Here is a 17135-nt window from a genome sequence, read left to right on the forward strand (position 1 = left end):
CATAATGGTAACAATGAGTCTCTCAAATGTTTTGGTATAGAGAAGGTGGCATTGGGAATCAGAGGGGGAGATGTTGATAAGATCCTACTACAACGTGAGAGTAAGTGGATATTTCTACTTAACTCACTCTCACCACAGGGTTTAAATGAATATAACAGCTATGCGAGCTTCCTATGATAATAATTTTATGTAATTACATGGGAACATGTTTGAAGCTTCTGTAAACCCAATATATTAAGAACATTGCATTAGGATGAAATAGCAACCCCTTGGAATAAGGGAAACGCACCCTGGGAACTTAATAAATTATGAATACTTTCTATTAAATCCATATTATAAATAATGAGAATGGAATGACATCTAATATCCAATGTGCATATTCTCTAGCTATATAGGATTGTTAATCCTTACTTACTTACCTGGTACATCTGGATATACAAATAGTAAGACAAGTATAGGTGAATCAAATAATCATGCATTTTTTCTATTTTTGTTTTTATTTTATGGACACATATACATACTATATATATTTTTTATTAATATATATTACATATTTTTCATTAATATACATTACATATACTGACAATGGAATAACATCTAATACCCATTATACATAGGATTGCTAATCCTTGATTACCTACCTGGTATATTTGTACATGTTAATAGAATAGTAAGGTAATTATAGGTGATTTTAATGACAACCTATGATAGAGATCATACATTTTTTCTCTTGCTTTATAGATCTAGGAGAGAAATTCTTTAACTCCCTTTTTCTTCTTTTTCTTTTTCCCTTTGATATATGTTAGTTTGTCTCTATATAAACTCCCTGATACAATTTTTCACGATATAATGGACTGTGATTTGCCGATTCAACTGTCAATCATATAGAGGCAAAATGATTGGATGAACCAAGTATATCAGTTTCCCGAGCAGGACCCTCGGGTTACCACCTTGAAAAAGCAATGTGCGAAACGTACGTCGGGGTTTAGTGACGTCATTAGGACGCCACTCACACCCGACAACACAGACAGGAACTGATCTCCTGTCCCAAGTGAATGCTCCAACCGCTCATTAATGGCACGCTCTGTGCGCTTACACAGCAATTGTACACATTTATATGGAAGGAAAATGGGGGTCACTATAATCTTATAAGTCCAAGTCCAAGTGAATGATAGAAATATATCTATGGACTTGACCTACGCGAGTAGCACTATCTCACGCTTATGCTAAACTGAGGCGATGTGACATACCTATGACCTTGTATGCTTGGGAGAAGTCTCTTTTACGTTAAGAGAGTGTGGGACTCATATGAGTAGTGATAAAGCTATACAGTGCTTTATATATATTTATTAGAGAAATCTATAATATAGGTGTTGAGACTGTGAGATGTGATTCAGCTAAATTTATACTATACAGCAATCCATGTTTATTGAGATCATTTCTCTATCTTTTAGAACTACCCTGGAGATTAGTTGTATTAATATATATCACATCAAGAGATTTTTGATATACTCTAGTTTAGACATGAAGTAGAAGCTGGTCTCATCATCATCATACAACACACTTCAAGTGCCTGAAAAAGATAGGCACCTAAGAACCGTGTCTGGGGACTGGTCTAAGTCTCATTAGGTTGTATCACCAGGAGTTATGCTACGCTAAATAGTTATTATTTGTGATTTAACATGACAAAAAGTAGTAATGCTTCTTAAATAAAAATAGTGATAACAAATTGTCATAAAGATAGATAAATGCCGTTTTTTTAAAATAAAACAGAAATAAGACACAGAAATGGTAGTAACACACTCACATAAACTTTTGCTTAATCTTCCACTTGGAGAAGTTTAAAAGGTAGGATAAATCATCATTAGAATACACTGAACCCCCAGAAATGAAACTTTCTTAGATAATATCATCACTCTTTAAAAGCTCATTCTTTCTCAACCAAACCCCCTTTCTCTGTGACATCATGGCAAGAGGTGTGCTGGTATGCTAATCTGTTTTACAACCGCTTTATTGTCTTTTCTCCAAGAATAGTTATAGTAATGTGTTCTACAAACATATTATAACTCTCCTTTGAAACAAATAGAGATATTAAATGAATTCCCATACACATGGTATGTTTTTGCATATATAGATATGAAACATGATTACATTATATGCATTCATTGGGGATATATATATATTATTTCTATAAGTTTATTATGCCCATCAGTTTCTGCCTCTCTAGGTGTAAGTAGCCACAAGTCTAAGATAGACTCAAATTTAGATACAGACGCATTTTGGTAGGTATGTTCAGTTAATAAAGAAATGTGTATATTTATGCCACAAAAATGACGTATGTCTAACTCTAAATAAAATCCTATGAACCTATTATTGACTCAAAGAATTAGGTGGTCATGTAGAGTCAGATGTAATGAACAACAGAGAATCTAAGTGTTTCAAAGGGGCACTCATAGGATAGAATGCAATAGTTATTATTGATTTTATTAAAAAATATTAAAGTTTATTAGTATACATTAAAATAACAACAAAAAATATTGGTAGAGCAGTGAAATATTAAAAAGCCTCTCATTATAAAAAGAATTTATTAGAGATTTACGATAACTGGGGTGTGGGGCAAATCAGCTATAGAAAGGACGCTATCTACTCTACAGATTAGGAATAGGCAGCCCATCTATACAAATATACTAACAAGAGGGCTACGATCTATCAAACAGACACACAGGCAGGATGTGCCCTAATTAAAATGCGGCACACTTGTAGCAGTAATCCAATATTCCAGGTTTAGTTGACATTTATATTTTGAAGTATACCAATAGGTCTTGATGTCAAAAGTATACAGAATCTCACGACATATCATATTTATATTTTAATTGGTTACTTCTTAATAATACAAATAGAATGATGACCTTCCAGTTCAGTTGACTGGGATGTCCAGAACAATCAAATCAAATATCCCTATCCAGGTTAGTGATGTTATACAGTTCTGGACATCCCAGTCAACTGAACTGGAAGGTCATCATTCTATTTGTATTATTAAGAAGTAACCAATTAAAATATAAATATGATATGTCGTGAGATTCTGTATACTTTTGACATCAAGACCTATTGGTATACTTCAAAATATAAATGTCAACTAAACCTGGAATATTGGATTACTGCTACAAGTGTGCCGCATTTTAATTAGGGCACATCCTGCCTGTGTGTCTGTTTGATAGATCGTAGCCCTCTTGTTAGTATATTTGTATAGATGGGCTGCCTATTCCTAATCTGTAGAGTAGATAGCGTCCTTTCTATAGCTGATTTGCCCCACACCCCAGTTATCGTAAATCTCTAATAAATTATTTTTATAATGAGAGGCTTTTTAATATTTCACTGCTCTACCAATATTTTTTGTTGTTATTTTAATGTATACTAATAAACTTTAATATTTTTTAATAAATCAATAATAACTATTGCATTCTATCCTATGAGTGCCCCTTTGAAACACTAAGATTCTCTGTTGTTCAATATTTCTAATATTTAGTGTGGGAGCACCACTTCTAGGGTTTTTTGACATATATTTATAATTAGAATACTTAGAATATGTACTATGAGTATACCAATAATTGAATAGTCATTACCTAGCAGTAATTAGGATATTCCTGGTGCGATTTTCACAAACTTTAACTAACATAGAGTCAGATGTAAGTCTGCAAGGTGTGCTGTTATGCTACTCTGTTTTACAACCGCTTTATTGCCTTTTCTCCAAGAATATTTATAGAAACAGGTTTTACAAATATATTATAACTCTCCTTTAAACAAATAGAGATATGAAATAAATTCCCCTAAACTTGGTATTTTTTTTGCACATACGCATATGAAACATGATTACATTATATGGATTCCTTGGGGAGATATATGATTCCTATAGGTTTATTATGAGATCAGTAGGTGTCATCAACAGATTTATTCTGGATAGTTTCAAGAGTTAAACAGAGGTCTTCTCAAACAAAGATTATGGAAAGTATTGCATTGATCTGCTATATTTTCTATAAGTATTTTATACTGATCTTAGAGAAACCAATTAGCCAATTTATTTCACACAAGCTTTTAGGATCTGTGGATTGGGCAATAAACAAAAGGGTTGACTGACTGTGACACCAGCCATCTCTGAATAAACAATCAATGCTAGATGAGGAAAAGCAGGCCTCTGAAGCATATATCAAAAAACATTAACCCTAATTTGCTATACAGAGTGAGTTGCTGGAAACCCTGTAACCTAAAGCAATTTCAGATGCTAGTATTGATACACATTAACAAATTATTTTCCTAAATATCCTGATGTATTTATTTTTTCTGTCATTTGTGTTATTTTAGTGATTATAAACAGTGTTACATTGCTACAACACTTTGAGGATCAGCTGCATTACCAACTCTAGACGACAAGTGGCAGTGCACCATCAATACTGATAACTACACATTCTTTTTCACTTACTGCAATCAGCACTTTGCTAAAAAGTCTAGTCCGCAACCTTTATAAGGGCCTAATTCCCACCAATTTATGCATGAGAAAAGTTGGAATTTCTTTTCTCTGCTGGTGCTTCAAGAGACCTATTTTGCTTGCCTGTTTATCGACTTTGGCTTTGTCCCTCAAAATTCTACATTCTTCACCATCGACTTAAGCTTAGTCCTTCAAAACCCATCATCTCAGGATTAAACAACTTGACCAGTTATAGTGTGCAACTCACAGCCAAACCAGCCAAATGATCTCTCCTGGGAGTAGCCAGCACTGCAACAAACATATTGTATAAAGGACAAAATAACATCACTCTCATAATCTACAGAAACAATAATGGTTAAAATACAATACAAATAGGATAATAAACTTCATACTATAAATTATAAGACATTAGAAGTCACAGGTGAGTTCTGTAACCATATAAAATTACAAGGCTGAAAATGAATAGTCTTATACAGGAAACAGAAATCCTAGGTGAGTTCTAATGTCTGGAACAATTTGCAGTAGGGGTGCATTATTCCTTATAATACACTAATCTTCCTAATAAACACTTGCCAATTATAAACAATGGCATAATAAATTAATGTTTAGACAGATAATATCTACAAGAGTTTATACATATATTAAAATAACTAGTGTATTTTATACATTAGCTTAAGCAAGCCTTTAAATCTTGTGTTCATTGATAACAGCGTGTGACATTATGTGCTGATACTTCTTTGAGACATCCTAGGGTTGATTCAAAAAATAAATATTCAAACCATTTGCTTCTGGAGTAGTTTATTTACTTTTGTGAAATAAACTATTTGACAACATGTTTGTGGTGAGATTCCAATAGTTTCATTAGATTTGTGCCTGCTTCAGTATAATAGGGCTGCGCAGCTGTGGGGATTATGTAGTTGTGTTTGTGTGCTTATTATGTGATGTATGCCATTGTGGAATTCTACTGGCCAACCACAATTTTTACATTCCTCCTTTATGTTTATTATTAAGCAATGATGCCTGGTAGATCAATGCATATTGTGGATTATAACAGTGTCTCAATTCCCCTCCCCCCCCCCCCCACTGAAATAACATATTGAAAACATTGGCCCATTTCACCACGGATTTTACATATTAATACTTCCAAGTACAAAACACAAAAGGACTTGTCTTCAACTGCCTAAATTAATGTACAGGAAAACTTGTTAAAAGTTTAACAGGCTATTAACCTTTATAGAAATCCCCAAAAAATTACAGCCACCTTGTGTGGGTTAAAGCTCATCTAATACGCACATTGATACAAGTTGACAATAAGGTCATTTCAAAACAGCTTGGCCTCTACATGCAGAAATTCCAGGATCTGAATTTCTTCAGGGACGTCTTCATATTTTTTATTCAACTGACCTAACACAATGAGATTAAGGATTCTAAATATGAAAAACATTACATTTTTGGAAATCTGGGGGACTAAAGTAATGAATTTCATAATGAATTGCAAAAAGTGTTTTAACTTGCAGTTACTTGATTTGCAAACATAGATCCTGTTGCTTTTACAAAATGCCAAGAACAAAAGGACAACCACAATCTACATAGAAAAACCATAATGTCAAGTTTTGACCCACTGCATTTAAAATGTGATGACGAAAGAACAAATATATCATAACCAAAAAGTGAGACAAGGGGACTGGCTTAAAAAGATGTCTTTCTTCCTTTTGTGAAATGTATTGGAGGGGAAAAATGACCAGGGCCTGATCAACCATTAGGCGGATCAGGCTGCAGCTTGAGGTGCTGGGTCCTGGGGGGCGCAGTGCCGGAACAATTCACATGCATTTTTTTTAAAAAAATAAAAATTTAATGTGTCTTTTTTTTTTTTAACCTAAAGTGTCCGGCGCTCGCCTCCTCAGTGATCAGGTCTGCCCCTGGTCTCAAGAGGGTGGCATTGACGGCGCTGCGGATGCCTTGAGGCGCCTTATAAATAAATATTAATAATAATAATAATTGACTGTCACTGTATGCAATGTGGCTTATGCAGGCAGCTAACAGCACATCTGATGCTGCTAGCTGCCCTGTCAGTGCGGCTGCGGTGCTAAACTTAGTGTGGTCACGTGAGATGATCACATGGCCACACTAATCACTGAGCCCGCGCCCACACTGACAGGGCAGCTAACAGCATTGGATGTACTGTAAGCTGCCTGTCAAGAAGACAGAAGTCCCGGAGCCTGGAGAGAAGAGGAGCAGAGCGATGTAAGTACAGTTTCTTAAATATCGGCCGGGAGCAAAAGGTATATGACTGGAGGGTAAGGGGAGTGATTAACAGGCTGCTTGATGGTTGGGGGAGAGGGTTAATGAAGTGGCTAGGCGGGAGACAATGAAGTGGCTAGGGGGAGACAATGAAGTGGCTAGGGGGGGGAAATGAAGTGGCTAGGGGAGGAGATAATGAAGTGGCTAGGGAGGGAGACAATGAATTGGCTGGCAGTGAAATGAATTAACTGGGGGTTAACATATATATGCACACACACACATTGGTGGTGGGAGGTGGGGGGGGCGGCAACCTGTGTATTAGCCTAGGATGGCTGGAACCCTTAATCAGGCCCTGATAATGACTGCCCACACTGCCCAAATTGATGCCAGACTTGTGGTTGAGACACAATGAGTTGATGCACTGCAAAGAACTAGGCATATTGCCTAGCCCTAATATTATTCTAAAATAGTTTAAGGGCTGTTTTTTAAAAAATTAAATGGGTGTAGAAGAGTCATGGTATGTGGCATGAGAGGGCTGGTTTGCATTCATTACCTTCAGAGAGAGTCTTGGAGAATAACTGTATCACTATAAGTGTGAGTAACAATGCAAGGTGTGTGGAAAGGCCATGGCAATAGATGGCATCACATTTATTTGAAATTAACTGATGTTGGCATAACAGCTGATGTTAGTGAAATGCCCAGCATGGTGGTCCAAAGTATGCCATACAGTGTAACCAAGACAAGGCTGGCGTGACAACTGTTGACGCAATGGATATTGGGATGTGGATATCAGTGAGTAGTGGGCAGTGGATATCAGTGGGCATTGGATATCAGTGGAAGTGGGCAGTGGATATCAGTGGGCAGTGGATATCAGTGAGCAGTGGATATCAGTGGGCAATCAATATTGGGCTGTGGATATCAGTGAGTAGTGGGCAGTGGATATCAGTGGGCAGTGGATATCAGTGGGCAGTGGATATAAGTCGTACATTATTCAGCAGCACTATATGGAAATTATAAGGATGAAGAGTCAGCTATCCATGCTGAACTCTTAGCTGCATCCTCTACCATGATACTAATGGATATGATTATTTTCTTTCCTCAAGGGTTGTAGTGAAATTGGATGTGTCACAGTTCATACTGTCCATTGACAATGACTTAATAGTCACATAGGCGCTACATTAAATGTCTGTTCACTTTCAAGCCTCAGCTTCCTCACAGTGACTAGAGGAAAAAGTTGAGTAAAGTATGCTGCCTTCAACTATCCTAAGATTATTTAATGCAAAGATGGCAAACCTGAGTGTTGATCTGCAGCTCCGGCAGTAATTTTTTTTTTTATAAAATCACAGTGATAACTGATTTTTATAGTCGCAATAAGAATCAATAGAAAATCAGACCTATATCTGCAATGGGGATCTCAATGATAAGTAGGCCATCGAATTAATATAACAAATGCATCACCATAAATCTTGTGCAGGGCAAAGCTATGTAAATGATGTCTTTCAGACCTTGTGATGCCTATTTGGATCCAAACATTCTTGCTATTGTAATAAGTGTAACAAGAGCTTTGAAAAAGTTCATAGTTTTTGGACGAAATGCATAAGTGGTACTTACATACAATCGGTACCCATTATATAAAAACCTATGCAACAGTAAGTAAAGAGGAATCAATATAACACACCATTGCTTCCTATCCGGAGGTGTTCTGGAGTGGACATCGGGAAGAGGGTTACTGCAGTGACCAACTAACAGCTCCTCTTCACATGCAGAAACGGGAGAGAAGTGTTTAATCTGACTTTACCAGCCGAACGAGTAAGTGTCAAATATTTGGAATCAGTGGACCCCATTAACAGATATTATTATCAGTAAACTGTGTCAACATTTGACTATTTAGACAGCTGAATACCATTTGCGGACATACCTTTAACAATTGTAAGTGGGGACAAGTCGTTTCCTAAGAGGATTAACTGAAGAAAGTTCCATACAACACTGGTCCTTTTTCCAGCACTACTATACACGTTGTAACTGCCACTATTTGGGTTATGTATTAATGTGACTGCAATGTGATCTCATGACTAATTATGTATATATTAATGGCATAAGTACGACTTTTTGAGTTACTTATTTCTATGATGCCGTTGTCTGAAAAAGATATTGTCGTTATAATCAGTTGCATCATTTCAGAGTTATTTCGCAAAACGTCTGCCCGATATTTAAAACTATACATTACCATTGTTCTCGGGAAAATTTGACAGTTGCCAATACACCTGTGAAACTTTGACAATTATTTGCAGACCTGCTGGGTGACCTGGAAAATGTGACCTGCTGGGTGGTCTGGAAACTGTGACAGTTATTTGTAGCCACATATATCAGTGCAGAGATTCGGAATAAGGCGCGATTGGGAAGGTAATGAGATAGATGGGTTTTCTGAGTATCACAAAGTGAGTTGCATCAATGGTAACATATATATAAAAATAAAAAGCTTCTGTCTATATGTTAATTGGTTGTTTTTAACTATTAGTATTGCAATAGATGTGTGTGTATTTTATATCCAGAGAGTGACCAATTTCTTTTGATTATAGACTCTGCCTTGATGAATGTAATTGGTTTTTGAATGCGCCCTCTGTTCTGCATATACGTTGGTATATTCGTCTGCTAGAAGAGATTACATGAATTATATTATTATTATTATTAGCTATTCCACATCACTGTTTGTTTATATTGTATCATAATAAGTTTGTAGCGTTGTGCACACAATTGCAAATTGAGGTGTATAGGTGCAGTAACTTACCACTCTAGCAGTGTTCAATATTAATAGATGCTGTCTGCTTATTGGAAGAACAGCACTAGCTATCAGTTACAATTTTAGAGCAATTACTTAATCTACTGTGTTATTGAGAGTAGGAATCTCTCTTAACCAGATTGTAGCAGGAGAACTAATATTTTGCACTCAGTTAAGTGTTTTGGCACTTTTACTTTATTTAAAGGTTTATGCAAGAAAAATGTGTTTTTTAATAATTGTATTTCATGATTGTATGATAGAATACTCATAGTTTACGTTTTTACAGTAACCTCATGTCAGTGGTAATGATTGAATGTAATAATGAAATTCAGCAAACTGTCATCACAACTCCCTCCTAGTGAAAAATAAATAAATTGTGATACAGAAATGTTTTCAAAAAGAGAATGAAGAGACAACAAGTTCTACAACTTGTGGACAGATAATAGTGGAATTGGCCTATAGTACTTTCACCTGGCTATGATCCACTGGAATATTAACAAAAGAAGCTTTGCAAAGGGGCAGAATAATACAAATTTGCCATTGAAACACTTTTATGCCATATTGTAGTGTATTGTCTGCATGGGCTGAGTGTGCGTTTGGTGCTCCCAGTGGGATCGTAACAAAAATTAGGAAATGCTGCTCTTTAGAAAAATTTAATCTACAACTGATAACCACCTCAATTAATTTCCCTCCAGAAGCAAATACAGATAAAAGGTACGCATTTGCACCATGATACATCATGTTACAATACAAATAGATTTTTTTGCATGCGGTGAAAATACTGCCTGCTTTTGCATATAGCACACAAGTACTGGGCATCTTTATTTTAACGCTGAGCAGCTTTATTAAAATATTTCAATTTTCTAGTCAGATTTACTCCTAACTCGAAATGAAGCACTAAGTGTGCTATGTAAGCAGGCGTGGGCTGGCAAGATTAAGCCCGGGGGGGGCACACAGGTGGCCACGTCACATGACACGTGATGCGGCCGCGTCATCAATGACGCGGCCGCATCATGTGTCATGTGACGCGCCCGCCTTTGCACTGAGGCGGGCGCGTCATATGACATTATTACCGTCATGTGATGCGGCCGCCGGTAATAATTAGGTTATAGTGCAGCCGGGGGTGGGGAGGGGGAGCTGGGCGGCCGGCCCTAACAATGGATAAACTGAGCGGCCCGGGGGACCGATGCCCCCCTGCCCCTCGGGCCAGCCCGCCCTTGTATGTAAGTATTGCACTGTACTATGATAGATGTAACATTACCTCAGTTTGAAACAAATACAGTTTAAGCATCAAGTATAAATTAGCTAACTTTAGATATTAAATTGCAAATACAATTTTTCTGTTGTAATTGTTTCATTTTTCAGCAGGATCCTCTTGATATGTGTCGCCAAAAATACTTAGGAGGCCTTTTATGTCTCACAAGTGATATTTTTTATAAATAGCAATGTGTGAACACTACACAAATAGAAACGTTCTCATGCAATTGCAAACAGAATGATACCAATTTACATTGGAAACATTAGTTATCCTCTTCACCACTTTAAATTTATATTAAAAGAGAGAAAATACGTTAAACATATTTAAATGTTGCTACGATAATAATTACGTTGCGTATTAATCGCAACTGATTATAGTGTACAGAAATTATTAATTGCCACCTTTGTCCAATTTTTAATCTTCAACAATACACGTCCTCTTTGTACATCACACCTCTGGATTAGCGCAGGTGTGTCTTGTATTCCTACAGAACGCAAATATTTCAGTGCAAGATGGCAGCGATTGCACCAACCAATTGGAGTACTTTTACCTTCAGTAAAGTTAGATAATCAAGGAAAAGTACTATATCTACTTCAAGCATACATTCCTCAAGCTTAGCATACAATCGGAGTTCCTGTTACAGATATAGATGTCAGAAACCTATTGCCAGTAAATTCCCAAGGACAAGGAGAAGATAAAAATACCTTTCTAAGCAAATCTTAGCTCCGGCCCCTTCAGGTCAGCCAATGACTGTCAGTTCTCCTCCCCTCTGGTAACCACATCTCGCCCCCGCATCCAAGACTTCTATCGTGTTGCCCCCCACCACTGGAATGATCTCCCTCCCTCTATCAGACTATGCACAAGCATAAAACTATAAATCTTCCTTAAAAGATGCCATTTACAGAAACCTGTAAAATGCACAGCTCTAATACCATATATACATAGCCATAATTGCCATCATTTGTACCAACGGCCATCTTTAGCTTACAATATCTCATGATAGGTTGTGAGCTTGTTTCCTAATACAATGCTCTGCGGTGGAACCTAAATGTCACATACTGATAATAGCTATACCCCAACTAATGATAAAAAAATACAATCCCTGCAAACAAAGCGAGATATGAGGAACTAGGTCCTAAGGATGTCAACATGAATGAATGAAAAATAATGTTGCATTGGGTAAAAGAAAATATTTTCCTTTCATAATCAGTGAGCTGTTTGTTTTGCCTTCACATTCTAACCAGTTTGGGTCCCGGCTGGATTAGATTTAATGACATCGGACAAAATCCAGGTTAGCCTTTTGGTCCTTAGGTAAGCACATCAGTCAACCCAGAAGAGTGTGTAGGGGCTAACATTCCACATTGACTTGGTCATCTCTCCTGGTGCATTAACAGATCTGTGCAATTTGGTCCGGTGCATTAACAGATCTGTGCAATTTGGTCCTTCGTGCGGTGTTAAATATCTCACAGTTACAGTCATTTAGGGATCAAGCTAAACAACCAGACTGCGACATGGCTATCTAGCTGTAGGCTAGCCATTGGCTTTGTATTAGCGTTTTTTAACGTTCATGAAAATGTGAATTAAAACCCATGTCAAGTGCAAATGTGGAAAGAACAAGATGCATTTTGAAAACTGAGCAGCAAAGAAGCTACCGCAACACTATGAGTACAGTGACACCAGTGGAAAGGGTTTCTAATGTGATACCCTTTAGATGCATTTTACTAAGGTGCTAGCAAAATGCATGCAATTATTGCTAGTGGGTATAAAACCTTATAATCTTCATAACTTCTATGGCTGTTTGTGTGTGTGTGTGTGTGTGTGTGTGTGTGTGTGTGTTTGTGTGTAGTGCATTGGTGGTCAATATCATTTGGCATTTAGACAATATGGCACAATTAACCTTAGCACTTTTGTATTTTAAAGGATGAAGGAGGGAAGTTAAACACATTTCTGCATAGATAGATCATTTGCTATAATTGAACAGTGTCTGTGATCTTTATCTCATGGCTTATGTTACTCATCAACATTTTCTTGACACTATTTACTGGAAAGATAATTTAATCATTTACTCATTGTTTCCTTTCACTGCGTAAACTGACCTTTCATCTTTTACAACTGTGCATTGAAGAGATCATGTGCCAAAGTAACCGTCCTTGTATTGAGACATATAAACAAATAATAATATAAAGTATTGTCAGTAGTTAGACAAACTGTAAAGCTATAGTTGCATTAGGAAGACTGAAAACAGACACAAATAATGGTATATTACATTCAGCTAAATAATTTACTTTAAAGACCCATCCATTACTAATCGTACCAATGGAAAACATTTTTTTTAAATGTATGTAATTGTGTGTTACAAAATTAAGAAGACAATTTATACACTTGTTTAATTGACTTGAGCTTTTCAGAAAAATCGAATTCGCTAAGAAATAATTACATTATTTAGCTGTTTCTTTTCAAATACTCATAAAAATTAAATATTTTGTTTTTTTTATTTATTTGGTTTCTAATTTTCATACAAAGTTGGGAAGTATTAAAAACTAACATAAAAAAAAAAACCCAATGTAGTGTAGTCTGAAATCTTAGCTAGACCCTTGTACTGGATGATAATCTGAAATAATCATCAATGGGAAGGACATTTGGTAAGAGGGAGAGAGAGGGAATAGAGGTGAGTGGAGAGAGTCTCCTCCACGTAGAGTACAGGGCTCACTGCCCAAATATTTTAGTGAGACCTTGGATCTTGGCTTACCTGGATTGACTCTTAAGAGACAAGCAGGATAGCAAATCCAAGGGAATCTTTAAATCCCCTCCAGGCACCTGGTTCTGCAGAGTTATATTAATTATCTATCTGTTGTATCACTATTTCTTCCATGCTCATTATCTTGTTCACTTTGTCTATCCACAAGTAGATAGTGTTTAATTCCCATTTCTTAGGATTTGGATGCATCCAGAAAATTAAGTAAATGGGAGCATTTGTAAAGCCTATAGGAGTATACAATGTAGCCAAAAATCAGGAAAGAAGGGTGATCAGTAGAAGTGAGTATAATTTTCAAAACCATTTTTTCACACTTCTCATTTCATTCTGCATTTCATTGTGAAACTTTGCATGTTTCGTTGGAAGATTGGCCTTAGCTATTCTCAGTCCTGTTTCAGCTACACCACACAGCAAATTGAATTGTCCATAATCGTCCTAGCTATATTACACTATAATATCCACTGGACTGTAGTTTGAAGTTGTGATTGACAATATGTCCCTAGCTAATCCTGACTCTGATAATTATGGCTCACTGAGATTGGATTGATAAGTAATTCTCAACATATACTTTTATTAAACAAAACATTAAACAATCCCTTATAATATACACACATATGTATGTAGGCATGTTATCTTTAAATGCTTTTTTTTAACATTATGGGCAGCACGGTGGCTAAGTGGTTAGCGCTTCTGCCTCACAGCACTGGGATCATGAGTTCAATTCCCGACCATGGCGTTATCTGTGAGTAGTTTGTATGTTCTCCCCGTGTTTGCGTGGGTTTCCTCCGGGTGCTCAAGTTTCCTCCCACACTCCAAAAACATACTGGTAGGTAAATTGACTGCTAACAAATTGATCCTAGTCTGTGTGTGTGTGTTAGGGATTTTAGAATGTAAGCTCCAATTGGGCAGGGACTGATGTGAGTGAGTTCTCTGTACAGTGCTGTGGAATTAGTGGCGCTATATAAATAAATTGTGATGATGATGATTCTTAGAAGTGGTTAAGACCACTTTGTTTTAATCCAATCCTCAGATGCAATTTGAGACACTGTTTCATTCAAGTTTTTGAACTTGTTTACAGATGTTCAAGAAATTATTGTCAATAATTTGTTGTAATAGCAGGCTAATTTATTTATATAGCGCTAATCATATTACGCAGCTCTGTACAGAGAATATGTAATCAATGACATCAATCCCTACTCCATTGGAGCTTACAGTCTAAATACCCAACATTCATACTAGGGTCCATTTTAACAGACACCATTAAAACCTACTGATATGTAAACATATTAGTAGAGCCCTGGTTGGAATCTAACCCATGATCCCAGCATTGTGAGACCACAATGCTAACCACTGTGCCACCATGCTGCCCATTACAAATACATGCTACAATTAAATGTCAGAAGATGCCAAAGGAATTATTTTGTTTTCTGTGTTGAATGATATTAGCAACACTCTAAACACTTCTTTTTGAGCAGAATTAAAATTTTTACTTATTTCTTATAATTTTGTGTACTTTAACATCATTATATGATTTATTTTAATTAACGTACTTGAAACTTGGCAGTCGCTTAGTACATGTGCGTGAATTTGTCATCACCTCCCTTAAGAGGCATCTCTTAGGAAATTGTTCATCTGTCTACTCCATTCACTACAGATGACAAGTGTGTTTCGTGTGCCAACAAACCTGCTTGAGTCCTTAAAATAGAGTCTGACCTGTGCGGCAATGCCACAAAACGTCAGCCGACATTATAGTATATGTAACATTCAGTCATTCTCTTGGCAATCAGAGGTGATTTTGTGGTTGTTATATTGAGCTATAGTGTCATGTTGTAGGAAGAGTGCCAGGCATAGTTTATTTGTCTCAATATTAAGGTAATTAAGAAAGTGAGGAATGAGTCAAATATTCCTAGATGTAATTTGTAAACTCATTTTTAAAAAACGTTTATTTGATTTAGTCATTTATATCATTAGAGTAAATGATCATGTCATCATTGATAACACCTGCTTTATCACACACGATTTTTGGCACAGTGGTCCGGAGTTACTGAGCAGTCTAAGGCTACGTACACACGGGCGTTGAAAAACAACACTCGTTGAAGCTTAGATAATTTGACCTAGCTTCAGGGGAGCATTGAGATGCATTCATTAATGCGCTGCAGCATGGTGTATGCTTTACATACTGCTATGACAGGCATTCCAATTTTTAACAAGTGTCAATGACTGTGAATGCTGCTGGCAATAAACACATATGTGCATTAGTATATTGTCTTGTATGATATTTTAGAGAGCATTTCATCATGAACATGATCATCATCGTCATCATTGCTTATTTATAAGGCTCTACATATTTTCTGCTGTGCTGTACAATGGGTAAAATGAATCAAACATAAAAACGGAACAAGAAAAAAATAGAACCTGAAGAGACACATACATGACACAGAGGGTAGAGGGAGTCCTGCTTTTGCAAACATATTCTGTAGAAGTATGAAGGTATGCTTAGACATGACGCTCTAGTGGATCTGGGAATAAAAATTATGGATGAGAGTTGGTATTGCCAGTTGGAGCACTGTCAGATGGGATTGGGATAGACAGAGATGGAGGAGCAGGCCTTTTAGGGGTACAAGGCATGTTGATACAAGAGCTTAGCTGGAGCATTAGAGAGAGGGTATCCAGTCTGCCAGTAGTCTCAAAAATCATATGTTGAAGAAGTCAAGGGAAGGACACAAATTAGGGATCAGTTCTGATAGAGTAGGTCCTGGGTGTCTGCACATGTGGGAGTGGGTCAGCATCCACTACATCAATGAGTAGCAAAAGTCTACAGACATGATGGGGAGGCAGGAAGCCAAGCACCTGCTGATTGTCAAGCATTTACTAGGCTATGCTGTCATACATACATCGTCGGATGTTACTATCTGTGTATATAGCCCTATGGGTTGTTGATCATTGGACAGGGTATTATTAAGAAAAAAACAGTCTGCGCTTATGAAACTGGAGAGGTAGATAGAAAAGGTAAAAAAAATATCCAGTATCAAAACTGCATCTGTATGAAACACTTCTCACTTTAAAATATGTCCATATCTAAATTTGTCTTCATTTTTTTCAATAGATAGATACACGTGGATACACACTGCTTTCTCTGATTGAGATCCTGCTTCAGACATGCCTAGGTTATAATTGGTCACTATTCTGCCCTACCCTAACTGGAGAATCAGAGGTTCGTGTATAGGGTACTGGAAGGATATTCTTCTGACTCTCCCCATCTTGCATCCTCCATTTGTTTCCCATACCTCCCTCTTTAACTTTGGTTATACAGTTTTTGCTGTATTTAGAATTACCGTTGTTACAGCTTATTAAAAATGAAAAAGAGGTTATACAAAAATAAATACAGTGATCTATTATAACTATTTTTTACTTTGTTTAAGTGATTAGATGCAGTCCTTAACAAGGACTGTTTAATCATTCACATCAGCCCCTGCATCAGTGGAGCTTACAGTCTATATCTAATACCAAACAAACTAGGTTTATTTTTGTCAGAAACAAATTAGCCTACTTGTGTAAATGTAACTTGGCGCACTCACAGGGAACCCATGCAAACTTCAACTCCCTGGTTGGAATTGAA

At 36.7% G+C, this 17135-nt stretch overlaps 1 long non-coding RNA gene across 1 annotated transcript in view; it reads left to right on the forward strand.

The window, feature by feature from the left end:
* The window catches only part of LOC142157879 (uncharacterized), a 176438-nt gene extending 159561 nt beyond the window's left edge, over positions 1-16877 (forward strand). Inside the window, exon 3 of the long non-coding RNA XR_012692673.1 lies at positions 16623-16877. This is a non-coding gene — a long non-coding RNA (uncharacterized LOC142157879). The remainder of the gene's footprint in view (positions 1-16622) is intronic.
* The last annotated feature ends 258 nt before the right edge of the window (positions 16878-17135 follow it).

Source organism: Mixophyes fleayi, chromosome 5, assembly GCF_038048845.1.
Source record: "Mixophyes fleayi isolate aMixFle1 chromosome 5, aMixFle1.hap1, whole genome shotgun sequence".
In the NCBI taxonomy this organism is placed as follows: domain Eukaryota; kingdom Metazoa; phylum Chordata; class Amphibia; order Anura; family Limnodynastidae; genus Mixophyes; species Mixophyes fleayi.